General features: G+C 39.6%; 1 protein-coding gene and 1 pseudogene across 1 annotated transcript in view; both read left to right on the forward strand.

Annotated features, from left to right (window-relative positions):
- Phex (phosphate regulating endopeptidase homolog X-linked) overlaps window positions 1–15,642 on the forward strand; it is a 225,613-nt gene that overhangs the window by 23,877 nt on the left and 186,094 nt on the right. The gene's annotated exons all lie outside the window — the stretch shown is intronic.
- On the forward strand, window positions 4,755–13,645 carry LOC114625420 (annotated as a pseudogene).

Here is a 15,642-nt window from a genome sequence, read left to right on the forward strand (position 1 = left end):
GGTCTGCCAGAGTCTGACATATTCAGACTCTGGCAGACCTCTAAGGAGACAGCTATATCAGGCTCCTGTCAGCATGCACTTCCTGACATCCACATCAGCGTCTACCTTTGATGACTGCACATGGGATGGATACCCAGGTGGAATGGTCTCCAGATGGCCCCTCCTTCAGTTTCTGTCCCACACTTTGTCTCCATATTTGCTCCCTTGAATATTTTGTTACTCCTTCTAAGAAGGACCGGAGCACCCACACTTTGGTCTTCCTTCTTCATGAATTTCATGTGGTCTATGAGTTGAATCTTGGGTATTGCGAGCTTCTGGGCTAATATCCAATTATCAGTGAGTGAATGCCATGTGTGTTTTTTTGAGATTGGGTTACCTCACTCAGGATGATATTTTCTAGTTCCATCCATTTACCTAGGAAACAATCGAATTCATTGTTTTTAATAGATGAGTAATACTCCATTGTGTAAATGTACCACAATTTTTGTATCCATTCTTCTGATGAAGGGCATCTGTCTGGGTTGTTTCCAGCTTCTGGCTATTATAAATAAGGCTGCTATGAACACAATGGATCATATGTCCTTGTTATATGTTGGAGCATCTTCTGATATGCCCAGGAGTGGTATAGCTGGGTCCTGAGGTAATGCTATGTCCAATTTTCTGAGGAACCGCCAGACTGATTTCCAGAGTGGTTGCACCATCTTGGAATCCCATCAGCAATGGAGAAGTGTTCCTCTTTCTTCACATCCTCGACAGCATCTACTATCACCTGAGTTTTTGATCTTAGCCATTCTGACTGGTGTGAGGTGGAATCTCAGTGTTGCTTTGATTTGTATTTCCCTGATAACTAAGGATGCTGAACATTTCGTTAGGTGCTTCTCGGCCATTCGAGTTTCCTCAGTTGAAAATTCATTGCTTAGCGCTGTACCCCATTTTTTAATAGGGTTATTTGGTTGTCTGGAGTCTAGTTTCTTGAGTTCTTTGTATATATTGGATATTAGCCCTCTATTGGATATGGGATTGGTAAAGATCTTTTCCCAGACTGTTGGTTGCTGTTTTGTCCTAAACCTGATAAACAATTTCAGCAAAGTGGCTGGTTATAAAATCAACTCAAACAAATCAGTAGCCTTCCTCAACTCGAAAGATGAACAGGCTGAGAAAGAAATTAGGGAAATGACACTCTTTACAACAGTCACAAATAATATAAAGTACCTTGGTGTTAATCTAACCAAGCAAGTGAAAGATCTGTATGACAAGAACTTCAAGTCCCTGAAGAAAGAAATCAAAGATCTCAGAAGATAGAAAGATCTCCCATGCTCATGGATTGGCAGGATTAATATAGTAAAAATGGCCATCTTGTTGAAAGCAATCTACAGATTCAATGCAATCCCCATTAAAATCCCAACTCAATTCTTCACAGTTAGAAAGAGCAATTCTCAAATTCATTTGTAATAACAAAAAACCCAAGATAGTGAAAACTATTCTCAACAATAAAAGAACTTCTGGAGGAATCACCATCCCTGACCTCAAGCTGTATTACAGAGCAATAGTGATATAAACTGCATGGTATTGGTACAGAGACAGGCAGGAAGATCAATGGAATAGAATTGAAGACCCAGAAGTGAACCCACACTCCTATGGTCACTTGATCTTTGACAAAGGAGCTAAAACTGTCCAGTGGAAAAAGGACAGCATTTTCAACAAATGGTGCTGGTTCAACTGGAGGACAACATGTAGAAGAATGAAAATTGATCCATTCTTATCCCCTTGTACAAAGCTCAAGTTCAAGTGGATAAAGGACCTCCACATAAAACCAGATACACTGAAAGAAATAGAAGAGAAGGAGAGGAAGAACATTGAATACTTGGGAACAGGGGAAAAGTTCCTGAACAGAACACCAGTGGCTTATGCTCTAAGATCAAGACTTGACAAATGGGACCTCATAAAATCGCAAAGTTTCTGTAGAATGATTTAAGAATATAAAACACACCCCCAAGCTACACTTTGCATTGGATACACACCAGTGAAAATATATTACGATGCAAGATTCTGCTCTGCTAATTGAGGTCAAAGGTGTTGCTTTCATTCTGGAATCTCTGAGCTGTGGAGAATAAGCTGGTGGGTGAGAGGGGTGTGTTGAAAATTGCAAGCTGAGCCATTGCCGGGATGAAACATATCTCATGGGGATACGTGGGAGGTTCTGGGTGAGGAAAAGAGGCAATTGTGGTTCCTGCCGAGGTCTGAAGGCTGCACAGCTTGCTGTGTCTCAGAATTTTCATAAAGCTGCTCTTGCCAGAGGCCTCACGCCCGGATCCTCACTGGGCCAAGTTTGTATTTCTGTCCTACAGACCTGGATATGAAACCCAATATTCAGAAATTAAAACCTCCCATCTCACAAGGAGGAGGAGGCAGAGGAGGAGGAGGTTCAATTGTCCTTAAAGTGCCTTTGGAGACATATGGCATAGTGTGTTTGCATTTGTGTGTGTGTGTGTGTGTTTATACCTTTTGTATTATTGATGGATTTATTTCTCCCAGAATTAAAATATTGGTTCTTCCGAAGTGGTAACTTTTTAGCTGTGTGTAGTACTGTAAGTTCTATGTGTTTAACTTAAAATTAAGCCAGTGAATGCACAAACACTGTGGTTTTCCATAGCCATTACAAAATTAATAACACATTCCACTGAATCAAAAGTATTGGCAACTGTAACATGCAGCATTATTTATTATGTGCCAAGGTAAAGTAAACTTAATTCAATGTGTTCTTGCCCCTTGGGATTTCTATAATATGTTCATGAACATTCTTTTAGACTTACCTAGATGCTAATTTTTATCCCAAATTCTTCTTTTATGTCCATTAGAAAGGAAATTGCAAGTTAAAAAAAACATTGATTCAGGCATTACTAAAACTTGTTTACAGTGTCCTTTAGATTTTAAATCATCATCTTTATTTTGCTACAAAATGTCATCTTGCTCATGAAGAGCAGTAATGATTCAACATTTCTTTTGAATCCATCCCCAGTCAATTATCTCAGGAATTTTCCACCAACATAGCCTTCTAATGTATGCAGTAAGCTTTCATTTCATTGTCAAGTTGTGCTGAAATCTTTCTGAGGTCCTACAATATGAAACCTTCCCATCCTTGCCTCCAGCTCATTTCAAGGACAGCTTGAAGAGCGGCTATGTTCATGTTTGTGTCTGGGCAGGCAATGGTAGCTCTGTGGTCATTGGGTAGATTGTTTGAAAACAAAGTCCAGTTTCAGAGATGATGCCATGGAAAAAAGGGGTTCATTATAATTGATGAAATATAAAGTATAAGCTATGTACTTTGATTTTTTTTTTTTTTTTTTTTTTTAGTACTGAGAATTGTACCCAGGGACTCATACATGCTACGCAAGCACTTTACCACTAAGTTACCACCAAGCTATGGCCTCAGTCCCTACTCCCATTTTTCATTTTAAGGTTGAGGTTCACTAAGTTGCTTAGCTACACTTGAACTTCATCTGTAGTTCAGTCAGTACTTGAACTTCTAAGTACCTGGGATTACAGACCTGCACAGCTAGGCACGTTACCTGATACAGTTGATCTGAGAAGAAACCTGAGAGGGTACAGTGCTGGCAAGGCTCAGACGCTGCCCACTTTGCTAGTGTGGGTAGCAGTGTACTGAGTAGCTAGCTGGGCTTCAGTACATCAAAGGAAACAGCTTGCCATGGAAAAATTCAGTACCTCTCCAGGATGTGTGGGTGTTTGAATTTTTTTTTCTTTTCATATCGTTTAAATGAAAACCTGCACGTTGCAAATATCATTGTACTGGGTAAGCACAAAGAATTTTTAGGGTATAAAAAAGAAAACAAGAATTTTGCTCTTATCATACAAGTAGAGAAATTTCCTTCCCTTAATTTCTTTCTGAAAGATTTTTTATTTCCTCTTATTTTCTTTTCCTTTCCTCCTCAAAAAAAAAAAATGGAAGACTTGAATTTCTTAGGTAATCTATGTGCAATCGCAGATTTGCAACCTACCCATTAATACTACATTAGTTCATCATGATCAATAGCATCTATGTGGATGCTTAATGTATTAGTAATGATGGACTATTTGCTTTGACATGTCAATAGAACACTGTAAAAAGGCAGTTCCCATAAAAGAAAAATTAATTGTATTAGTTGGATAATAGCTTGTCACAAATAAGATGAGTTTGTTTTCAGTTTGTTTGTCACTTCCAAAAAAATCTATAGGTGTTTTTTTTTTTAATAAAATGAGATAAAAGGGGATAGAGAGATGAGTTCATTCTTGCAGAGGACCTGGGTTCCATTCCCAGCATCTGCATCAAGCAGCTTATAACCTTCTGTAACTCTAGTTCCAGGGAATCTGATGCCCTCTGGATGCCTGCAGTCATGTCGTGCCTATAAACTCACACAGCTTCACACACAAATACAGGAAAACCTAATAAATATGTCATTAAGAATAAATGAGACTTTTCTTTAATGAATAGTTACAATAGGTGCGGGAACAGACATTTGTGGCAGAGAAAAATGCACAGACATACAAATACATGCTGATTTACAATTTTGCCTATGTTGCTAACTGCAGAGACTTCTTAGAGTAGCTGTTTAGATTAAGTTCCAAATGGAACAGCTTCTACTACCTGCTGGGCCATTCTAAATTCATAATTCATTTCCCAAAGGCCCCAGAATTTTTTATACTGTTTATTCCTTTAGAAAAATCATTTTGCCATCAGTCTTCAGTCTAATTCTGGGATGTCGGCAGCCATCATTGCTTATTTCTGTCTTTGCCCTACATCCGATGAAGTGAAGGTCAAGGAAATTATGTGAGTTGCCCAAGCCAATCCAGCCATATAATTTGTCCCCCACAGATTATGGGTCTACCATTTCAAATGTCTCCGATTTTAACCCAAGCGGAAAGAGCTGCAGGAGTGGAGGCTCTGTCCAGCTGGTGCCTTTGAGGAAATGCAAGAAGCTCAGTGTGCATTAGAGCTCTGACTTGGAAGGGAAGAGGGCCAAAAGACAAAAACAGAAGAAGAGGGCAGGGGCCAGAGCACACGGGCCTTGTAGGCTTTGTAAAGATCTTAGACTATATCCTAAGGCAGTGGGAAGCCATTTGTAAATGTCATGTCGAGGGACCTGATGAGTGATGTGTTCTGCTGAAGCACACTGGCTGCCTGTGGAGAATAGCTTGGAGGCAGAGGCTGATGTATTGGACACCAGTTCATCAGATCCCACCATGTCCATCCAAATGAAGGGAGATTTAGTTGCAGGAAACTCTGAAGCATATTGATTATTTTTTCTCTATTTTTCCTTAAGTCAGCAGGAAGTGTCATTTCTCACCTTCATGGCTTCTGGTTTCTATGACCATAGGATGTTTCCAAGTGCCCTCAGTCAAGGGCAGCATCTGGCAGGGAAGCCATTATAGCATCTGGTGGATACAGTAGTTAAAATAAGTCATTTCAGACCTTTTACCTTTTGGAGTTCTCTGGTAATGCTAAAGGCCCCATTGCCTCTTCTCCTTTCTGGGAGAAGAGTCTGGACAGAGAAACAAAAGGAGTGTAGCCTCTGATCCTCTACTGTCAGCAACCCAGTTTTCAGGAGATAATCTCACTGGACCAGACATTATGGTTTGAAAAGCCAGGAATAGAACATGCCCACCTCTCACCTCCACATGTTAGGTGGAAGTCAAAGCAGGGGTTAGTTGGGATGTGGTTTTGAAACCTATGTTTACAGTGTTTTGATTCTGTTTTCCTAGATGAGAGAGGAATCATGAAGTCTGCAGCTCAGACGTTTTAGGATTTGAGGGATACAATATTTATCCCTCTATTTCCCTCTATCATGTGCCATATAAGCTAGAATTGAAAACAAGTGTCTTATGTCCTTTTTTTTTCTACTTTGGAAATCTTCCTGGCAGATCGTAGATCACCCCCCACCCAAGCTTTCACCTCAAACTCCTATTTCCCTTTGCTCTTAAGAAGGGATCTTTCTAAATATGGGACTGGCAAATCTGAGGAACTAAAATCTAAATGCAAGGAGACACTTCCAAGACAAAACAGACTAATGCTATTCTTAGAGAGGATTGAATTAACGCAAAGTTGTAGGGCTTGGGGTGTAGCTTGGTGGAATATTGTCTAGAATACACAAAGCCTGGAATTTGATCCTCAGCACTGTGTAAATGTGGCAAGGTAGTACACACACATAATCCTCTGTGACTAGGAGGTGGACGCAGAAGGATCAGAGGTTCAAGGTCCTCCTTGACTACATAGAGAACTTGAAACTATAGATCCTGCCTCAAAACAAACAATGCCTTCCTCACACACCTAAAAACAACAAAAGCAGAAGACAAAAAGGGGGATGGATAGCTTATTTGGTAAAATTCATGCCTTGAATTCTATCCCTAGAATCCATCTAATACTGGGAGTGCAGACAGATTCTTCATGGGGCTTACTGTCCAGCCAGCCTAACTTACTTGTCAAGTTCTAAGCCAGCGAGAGACCCTGTCTCAAAATGGGAGGGATGGTCTGAAAGAGCACTTGCCATGCAAATGTAAGGACCTGAGTTCAGATCCAGTGTGTGGTTTGAATGAGAATGGCCCCATGGGCTTCTATATTTGAACACTTGGCCCAGTTGATAGAACTGTTCAGTAGGATTTGAAGGTGTAGTTTTGTTGGATCACTGAGTGTGGGCTTTGAGGTTTCAAAAGCCCACACCATTCCCAGTTAGCTCTGTTTGTTCCTCGTGGCTGTGTCTTAATATCTTAATTCTCATTTACTGCTCTAGCAGCATGGCTGCCTGCCTGCTGCCATGTATGATGATCATGGACTCATCCTCTGAAACTGTAAGGCCCGATAAACTCTTTTTTCTATAAGTTGCTTTGGTCATAGTTCTTTGTAACAGTAATAGATAGGTAACTAAGATACTATGCAGAAGATGGACAGATATAGTAGGGCAAATCTGTGATCTTAGTGCACCTATGGCAAGGTAGAAGGTAGAAACACAAAAATCTTTAGAAGTCTATGAGCCAGGTACACTGGAGTAAGCAATCTAGAGCAACAGGGTGGAAGGCAAACACCAATACTCAGTGTTGCCCTCTCACCTTCACATTTGTATGATGGCACACACACACACACAGACACACAGACACAGACAGACAGACAGACAGACAGACACACACACACACACACACACACACACACACACTGTGAATGGTGTCAAAGGAGTGATGTTGGAGATTGCCCTTTGACTCTATATGTAATATACACACATGTGTACTTGCACACACATGAGCATGTAAATATGTGTACACACACACACACACACACACAGAGAGAGAGAGAGAGAGAGAGAGAGAGAGAGAGAGAGAGAGAGAGAGAGAGAGAACAAAAACAATAAAGAAATGGAGTTGTAAACTGAAGAAAGGAAAGCTAAAGCTGCCTTACTTTACTTCTTACTTGATCTTGGGTGGGATAGGGTTCTAGATAACAAGAAAAGTGGTAAAATTTGTTGTTTTAAAGTAGTGATATTCAATGTGTATTCTCTGAACCTGAAACATCAGTATTACCTTGGAGTTCACTAGAAGTGTAAAATCACAGAACCCACCCCAGACCTACTGAATCAGATACTTTGAAAGGACCCAACTATCTTCACTTTAATCTCGCCTAATGGTGATGCCCACTCAAGTTTGGATGCCATTGGCTTGGATTAGAGCATGGTGTGAAGGAAAACCTTGAGCACACACATGCTAACTTGATTCCTTTTCAAGCTCTCCAGTTCCCCATCTCTGACTAGGTGCCCCAGGAACCTATGTTCCTGGTCACAAAATAGAACTACAGGGCAAAGGAGAGGCTGAACACAAAGTCATCTTATCATGGTAAAAGCAAGACTTTGGATAACCAGTTATGGTTGAAGAATCTGTTGGGAAATTCTACAAGGGCACTGGTGCATCTGGTCTAGCACTGGAAGGCCTAGTCATCTCACAGGAAAGTAACTTGTGGAATTTTGCTGGGTATATGATGGTCAATTGAACAAGAGTTCCAGAATTGAGTTCAGGCCCAAATTCTAAGTTTCAGTAGTTGAATCTCCTTGGATAAGTTCTTAGAGTTTTTTTTTTTTAAACTTGCAAAGTGCAATTAATGATACATGTCTCTTCAGGATGCTTGGAGGTTAACTCTAGTCAAGAACAGTATATTGGACACAGCACAGGTACAGATATTTAATAAGAAGCAGAACTATTATTGTGTCCTTGGCTATCTTAGGACTCTATAGGAGGACCACTACAGGGACAGGGAATATGTAAACATACATAGCCTTTTTCTAAGGTTGTAAAAGGAGGCAAGGAGAAAAAGATAACTAGAGTTTTTATTGTAGGTGAAGCTGAAGGTGGATTCCAATGGCTTCAATTTTAGAGCAGGTTTTAGAATGAATTATTGAAATAGAGAAGTTATTTTCCTTAGTTTAAATATCATATTGGCAAATCCATTTATTGGCAAATCCAACACTGTTCTATCGAAGAGCAATACTAAAATTAAAATTACTTTAAGTATAACCTTGATAAAGTGTAATCCTTATAAACTAATTCACTTATAAGTGAACATAATAAGAGAATTACTTTCCATCAGAGTTTTGTAGTATCTGGAAGTTTTATAAAATTGATTTTCTTCTGGACAAAGAGGTCCTTTTGTGTTAAAAATGGGTATTTTGTGTTATTTGGTAACCTATGATTTAAATTAATGAGTTGAAAGTTTCTAATCCTCATAAAATAATACTTGCCCCTTTCACTTAAGTTGAGGCTAACCAACAATTATTACTTTTAAAATTATTATAAAAATATACAGAGAAAATCATTCTGACAGTTTCTCTATATATGTAGGCAGGAGTTTTCTAGAAGAATGAGAAATATAGGTTCTTATTGTCTTTTCAGGATGTCAAACAGACTCAGTTAATCCCATGCTTGACTGGCTTCAGGACTAAGGAACTGTAAAGCTGACTGTCATCCCATTTGGCAAAATATGAGGGCCATAGGATCCATGGACCCTGACTTTGTTAACTTGAGTTTTATTTTTTTAAGGAAGTAATATTGGACTTTGAAAGCTGATTTCAAGTCTCCATGTTTAACTGTATAAAGCTTCAATATCCATGCTGCTGTGAGTTAGAAAGATGAAAAATTCAGTGTAATAAATAAGTAGAGAGTCTAGAAAGCAGGCTTTGTTTGAAGTCTGCAGCCTGAAAAATCAACAAAAACTAAAAATAGTAAGATTATAGGCAACATTTAATCATGGACCATCTAAAGGTGGCTTTTAAGCATCACCCAGAGAGAAATCAGGCCGTGTGTGTGTGTGTGTGTGTGTGTGTGTGTTTCATACATTCTGTTCATTATGTAGGTGGGAAAACTTCCAGTACAGATTTGGTGTTCTGAAAATTTGAATGTTTATGTTCTTTCTCTCACTAAAATTAAGAAGGTATTCCCTTTGAATTTCCAAAGGAGAAGTGTTGCATAATTTAAATGAAATTCAGAATTTACCCCAGGGAAGTTGATGTGAAATTTTTCAAGTGCAAATTAAGCAAATTGAGTAAATAGCTCCAACATTCACTGGTCTCTTAACAGCCCAAGGATTCCTTTCAGAATGAGCATATGAAGCACAGGGAAATCTCAGGGATCTCAGAGGAGCTGGAGAAAGAACAGAAAGGAGGTGCCTTGTAAAGCTCTTCATGGTTTGTGCTCAGTACCAGGTTCTTAGTAGAATTTTACTCACATCCCTGAAACTTTGCATACATGGAAAGTTTAAAGCTATATTCACTCTGCGGGATTCCTAAATGTTGCAAATTTCAAGTGACTGACCTTAACTGGCTGTGGCTGCTCTGAATTTCTGCTTCACAAGGGTACTGTGACGTTCTCAGGAATCTCATCATGCTTTGAAATTTTCTTAGTTCTACAAAGCTTGATAAATGCCTTTTGAGTAGGAGAAGTGAATCAAGGGAACAGGATTGATAGTCTTCTCTGGACTGCCGAGTTTTAAAAAAAAATGAACATTTTCTTCCTAGTACTTAAAAACAGAGCATTGAAAATGGGTGATTAAGCTGAGGCAACTGGTAAAATTAAACTAGTACCTATGGAGACAGCGGGATGAAGACTTGGATGATATAGCCTGGAATATGAACAAAACCAGAAATTATGATGCTAGCATGGCCAGGATATTGTTTATGCTAAAAAGAACTGATAAAAGTAGTCAGTTTAACCATTCGCACTTCCTGTGCAATTGGATAAAAAAAATTCTTGTCTTTCCTTCTCAGAAATTTAACTCAGCCAGTATTTGCTAAACACTAGTTTTGCATGCCAAGCTCTAGGTCTTGGGTCGTCAGACTTGATTGTGACCAGTCTTTGCTTAAAAGAGTACTCAATCTAATGGAGAATAGCCATCATTAATATCAACTTTTCACTTTTTGCTTTGTCCTGTTTCAAGATAGGGTTTCTTTGTGCAGCTCTGGCTGGCCCACAACTTACTCTGCACACAAGGCTGGCTTTAAACTCACAGAGATCCACCTGGCTCTGCCTTCCAAGGGCTGAGATTAAAGGTGTGTTCCTCCACCATCCAGCTGAACTTTTTAATTTTATAATAACTCTTAATTTTTAATTGAAAAAATCATACAATATTCTGATTATGATTTTCTCCTCCCCAACTTCTCCCAATCCTCCTAACCTCCTCACCCACCCAACTTTGTGCCTTCTCTGTCATTAACAAATGAACAAAAATCGAAAATAAGGAAAAAAAACCCACGAGAAACACATACAATCCCCCCACCTATTAAAAATAATGGAAACTCTTAACCAAAATAACTAAAAGACAGAGAGAAGAAGATTTAAATTAATAAAATTAGAGATGAAAATGGAGGCATTACAACAGACAATGAGGGAATCCAGAGACTCATCATAAGAACATAAATTTAAGGCCACCCAAATCAGCATGAGCAAAGTCCCTAAGAATTCAGTCTGAAGCTGCATGTACAGGGCCAACATGAGTCTGACCCAGGTCCCCCGTGCTTATATTATGGCTTCTAGTTCAGTGTTTTGATAGGATTCCTGAGTGTGTGAATGAGTGCGTCTCTGACTCTTGTGCCTTCTCTTGGGCTCTTTTCCTTCTGTTGGTCGGTCTAGCTCCAAAGTGATATTTTTGTTTCATCTTCTTATATTTTATTTTGTTATATTAACAAGATGAAAGAATGATTGAATTAATTAATTAATGAATGAAAACCTAGGCACTAGTGTAAAGGTTAACATCTGAACTGTCATTTATATCTGCTGGGAGAGGAAAAATCAGATTTCTTCAATGGGATGACATCATCCAGTTCAGGGCAGGCATCATGTTCAGGAGTACTTGACTGACACATAATGGACTCTACCACAGGTTTTTTTTTTTCTGAGTGTAATTTTATTTGGTTACAGTGTGATTGGTTTTAACTTTAATTTTATTTTTTTGGGTGGAGTTGTGGTGTTTTGTTTTTTTGTTTTTTTTGGTTTGTGTTTGTTTGCTGTTATTTTATTGGGTTTTTGCTTGTTTTCTGAGAAAGAACTTATAGTTGTGGGTGGTAAAAAGGGCAAGAGGATCTGGAAGGATTTCAGGGAGGCAAAGATAATGATCAAAATATATTTAAATTTAAAAATTGTAGGCTCTTATTGCTATGAACCAGTTAGTGCTTAGACCCACCTTCATTGTGTTCCATAAGTTTGGATATGTTCTGTATTCATTTTCATTTAATTCTAGAAAGGCTTTAATTTATTTTTAAATATCTGCATTGACACAGATTTCATTCAGTAGTGATTTTCCATAAGTTTATAAATTTTCTGTTCTTGTTGCTAGCCACTTTTAATCCATGATAGTCAGATAGTACACAGAGTATTATTTCAATTTTTTTAATGTGTGTTGAGACTTGCTTTTTACTTCAGCTATATTGCACTTATGGCATCTGGAGTTATGATACTTGAGGTGTTTCTTTGTTTTGGTATTTGATCTTGACTTTGTAAAAAATTATTTATTTTATCTTATGTGCATTGGTGTTTTGTCTGCATGTATTATGTCTATGTGAAGGTATTAGGCCTTAGAGACAGGTATGATCTGCCATGTGGGTACTGGGAATTGAACCCAGGTCCTCTGGAAAGGGCACTCATATGCTCTAAACCCCTGAGCCATCTCTCCAACCCACTGATTTTGTCTTTATATGGTGGACCCCTTCCATGGAAGAAAGGGATGAAGATGAGCCAGGAGGAAAAGCTGAAAAGATATGTTGGACATTGCTAGGGGAGTTGTTCAGAACCAAGAAGTAGAGTCTCCAGGGAATGAAGGTGTGGTGGAGGCAGAGTCCTGCAAGCAAGCTGCTATAGGATTAAAAGTTACTCTGGAAATAAAAGTATAAAGGTAGATAGGAAAGGCAGAGAGAATAGTCTACCTGAGTTAAGGCCCAGTGTGGACATTGGAAGTCCCTAGTAAAATGTGTTTCCACCCCAGCTGAATAGGCATCATTCTCTTAGAAGGTGCAGTAGAATGAGGTTCTGGTTACCCTAGCCACCACGTTCACTCTTCAGTTCTTCCGCCCACCCACTATCACACCTGGCGGACTCACACCTTCTTGTGCCAGGAACGTGACACTGGCACCACGCCCCACTCCATACTCAGCACTGACTCTGGAGCAGAAGAAGAAACTGTATGATATCACTCACCAATTTGTGGCTCTGGGCTTGGACATCCTGGCTGCAGATAAATCCACTGGAAGCATTGCCAAGCGGCTGTGGTCCATTGGCACCAAGAACGCAGAGGAGAACAGGCACTTCTACCTCCAGCTGCTGCTGACTGCTGATGACCATGTGAATGCCTTCATTGGCCAGGAGTGATCCTCTTCCATGAAACACTGTAACAGAAGGCAGATGATGGATATCCCTTCCCTGAAGTTATTAAGTACAAAGGTGATGTTGTGGGCATGAAGGTAGATAAAGGTGTGGTGCCCCAGGCAGGAACCAATGGCCAGACTATTTTCCAAGGGCTGGATGGACTGTCTGAATGCTGATCCCAGTATAAGAAGAATGGAGCTGACTTTACCAAGTGGCATTGTATGCTAAAGATTGGGAAACATACTCCCTCAGCCCTTGCCATCATGGAAAATGCCAATGTTCTGGCCCGTTATGCCAGCATCTGCCGGCAGAAAGGCATTGTACTCATTTTGGAGCCTAAAATCCTCCCTGATGTAGACCATAACTTGAAGTAGTGTCAGTATGTAACTGAGAAGGTACTGGCTGCTGTCTACAAGACTCTGAGTGACCACAATATCTATTTGGAAAGCACATTGCTGAAGCCCAACATGGTCACCCAAGGCCGTGCTTGGACCCAGAAATTTTCCAATGAGGAGATTGCCATGGCAACTGTCACAACACTTCTGTAGCACAGTGTTCCCTGCTGTCCCCTGGGGTCACTTTCTTGTTTGGAGGGGAGAGTGAGGAAGAGGCGCCCATCAACCTCAATATTACCAACAAGTGTCCCCTGCTGAAGGTATGGTTCTTAACTTTCTCCTATGGCCAAGCCCTGCAGGCCTCTGCTCTAAAGGTCTTGGACAAGAAGAAGGAGAATGTGAAGGCTGTCCAGGAGTACATCAAGTGAACCCTGACCACCAGCCTCATTTGTCAAGGAAAGTATACCCCACGCGGTCAGTTTTAAGTAGTAGCCAGTGAATCTTTCTTCATCTCTAACCATGCCTGCTAACCAGAGCTGATCTAAGGCTGCTCCATCAACAATCCAGGCCCCTGCCTACCCACTTGCTGTTGAAAAGGGCCTTCAGGCTCTTTTCCATCACTCTTGCTGCCCTCATGACTGCTGTGTGGTATTGTCTATGAATGCTAACTCTGCCATCCCTTCCAGCCCACCACCAATAAATAACTATTTAATGGGAAAAAGAATGTTTCTGGGGCTAGACAGCTGACACAAAGGAAACAGAGATGGGCTAGAAGGAAAGGCTGAGAGAGTCAGTGGGGAAGAGTTAAGTTGGATCCATACCAAGAGTGTCAATGCCAATTCTTTTCATGCCAAAATGTATTTGGTGATATAATTTAAGATGAAATGACCACTGTATCTTACTTATTAAACTCTTCTCATTATTCATTTCTGGTAAGGCCAATTTTAGTGTTCCTCACCATGAGCAAAAAGAAATTCTAGATGGACTGTACATAGGTATAAATATGAAGCAATGAAGACTCTAGATGAGTATATATATTGCCATGATTTGAGGGTAGATTAAAAATAACAAATAATAATGATAGAGGGAGAAATGAACAAATTGAACTACATTAAAATTCAGAATTTTAGTTCATCACAAGTTACCAGTAAAGAAATTAGAACTATGGAATGAGAGAAGATTTCATAAAGCAAATCTTCAAAAAAATGTGGAGACTATTTGAGGATCTTCTGTAAATCAAAAGAAGAAGGTAATCTATGCAAGTGTGTTAAGCAGACTTGATTAAACACTGGACTTGGAGATAAGGCTCAGTAGTAGAGTGTTTGCTCAGTATATACAAGGTTCAGTGAATGGTCACAAAATCAAACAAATATCAAACCAAAAATGATAATTTTAATTGGAGAAAGTAATAAGAAGGGAGGGACCTTGGGGCTTCTGAGATTTTGTTAATGATTTTGCTGATTCCTGTGTGTTCACTCTGTGGAATCAATTCAAATTATGATCTGGACATTTTTCTGTGGAATGCATATTATATTTTGTTCGAAGATGTCCTTTATTTTTAAAGCCTTATTGTCCAGGATGAAGAACATAGGCAAAGTAGCTTTGAGATTCCTACTGACTACAAATAGGTCTCATGAGCTAGCATTACCTGTGTTACAGAAGCAGAGGAAGCGTAGAGAATCTCAGAGCTCTGCAAAGTGGCTAGAGCAGGGTCCTTTGGACAAGAATCCAATGTATAGAGTGGGAGTATCTTGATAGCTATTCATTTCTGAAATAGGAGGAAGAGAGTAGAAGCAGTTATCGAGGAAACACTGGGAAGACTGATAAGAATCCAATTTTGTATATGGTTAACTTGGTCTGTCATCCAAAACAAGGTACCACTTTTTTTGTTGCTTGTTTTATTTTGTTTGGGAGATAGGTTCTCATATATCTCAGATTGTTTTTATGTGCCTGTGGATGACCTTGAAGTTTCTATCTTCCTATTCCTACCACATGAGTGCTGGAACAACAGTCATGTGCCACTGTACCCAATTTATTCAGTGATGGTACCAAACCCAGGGTTTTTATCATGCTTAGGCAAGTGTTGTATCAATTGAACCACACCCACAGCATAGCCACTACTTATTTTATCATGTGCCTAGGCTCTGGGTGAGAAACTTTCAGTGCATTAAAGTTTGAAAGTCATCATCAAATCCCAGGGGCTATAGAATAAACCAAATTTGTAGTGCAGATGAAAAAAGCCTATCATCGACAGATTATATAACTTCCTCCATTCTAGCTAGGAGGTGTCAGCAAAATGAAACTGGAGCTCATGTCTAAGTGGTTTGAAAGTCCATCTTCATCGCATGTTTTCTTTCACTCTTTCTTTCACCCTTCCTTCCTTCCTTCCTTCCTTCCTTCCTTCCTTCCTTCCTTCCTTCCTTCC

The sequence above is a fragment of the Grammomys surdaster genome, unplaced genomic scaffold, assembly GCF_004785775.1.
Source record: "Grammomys surdaster isolate TR1022 unplaced genomic scaffold, NIH_TR_1.0 217, whole genome shotgun sequence".
Taxonomy (NCBI): domain Eukaryota; kingdom Metazoa; phylum Chordata; class Mammalia; order Rodentia; family Muridae; genus Grammomys; species Grammomys surdaster.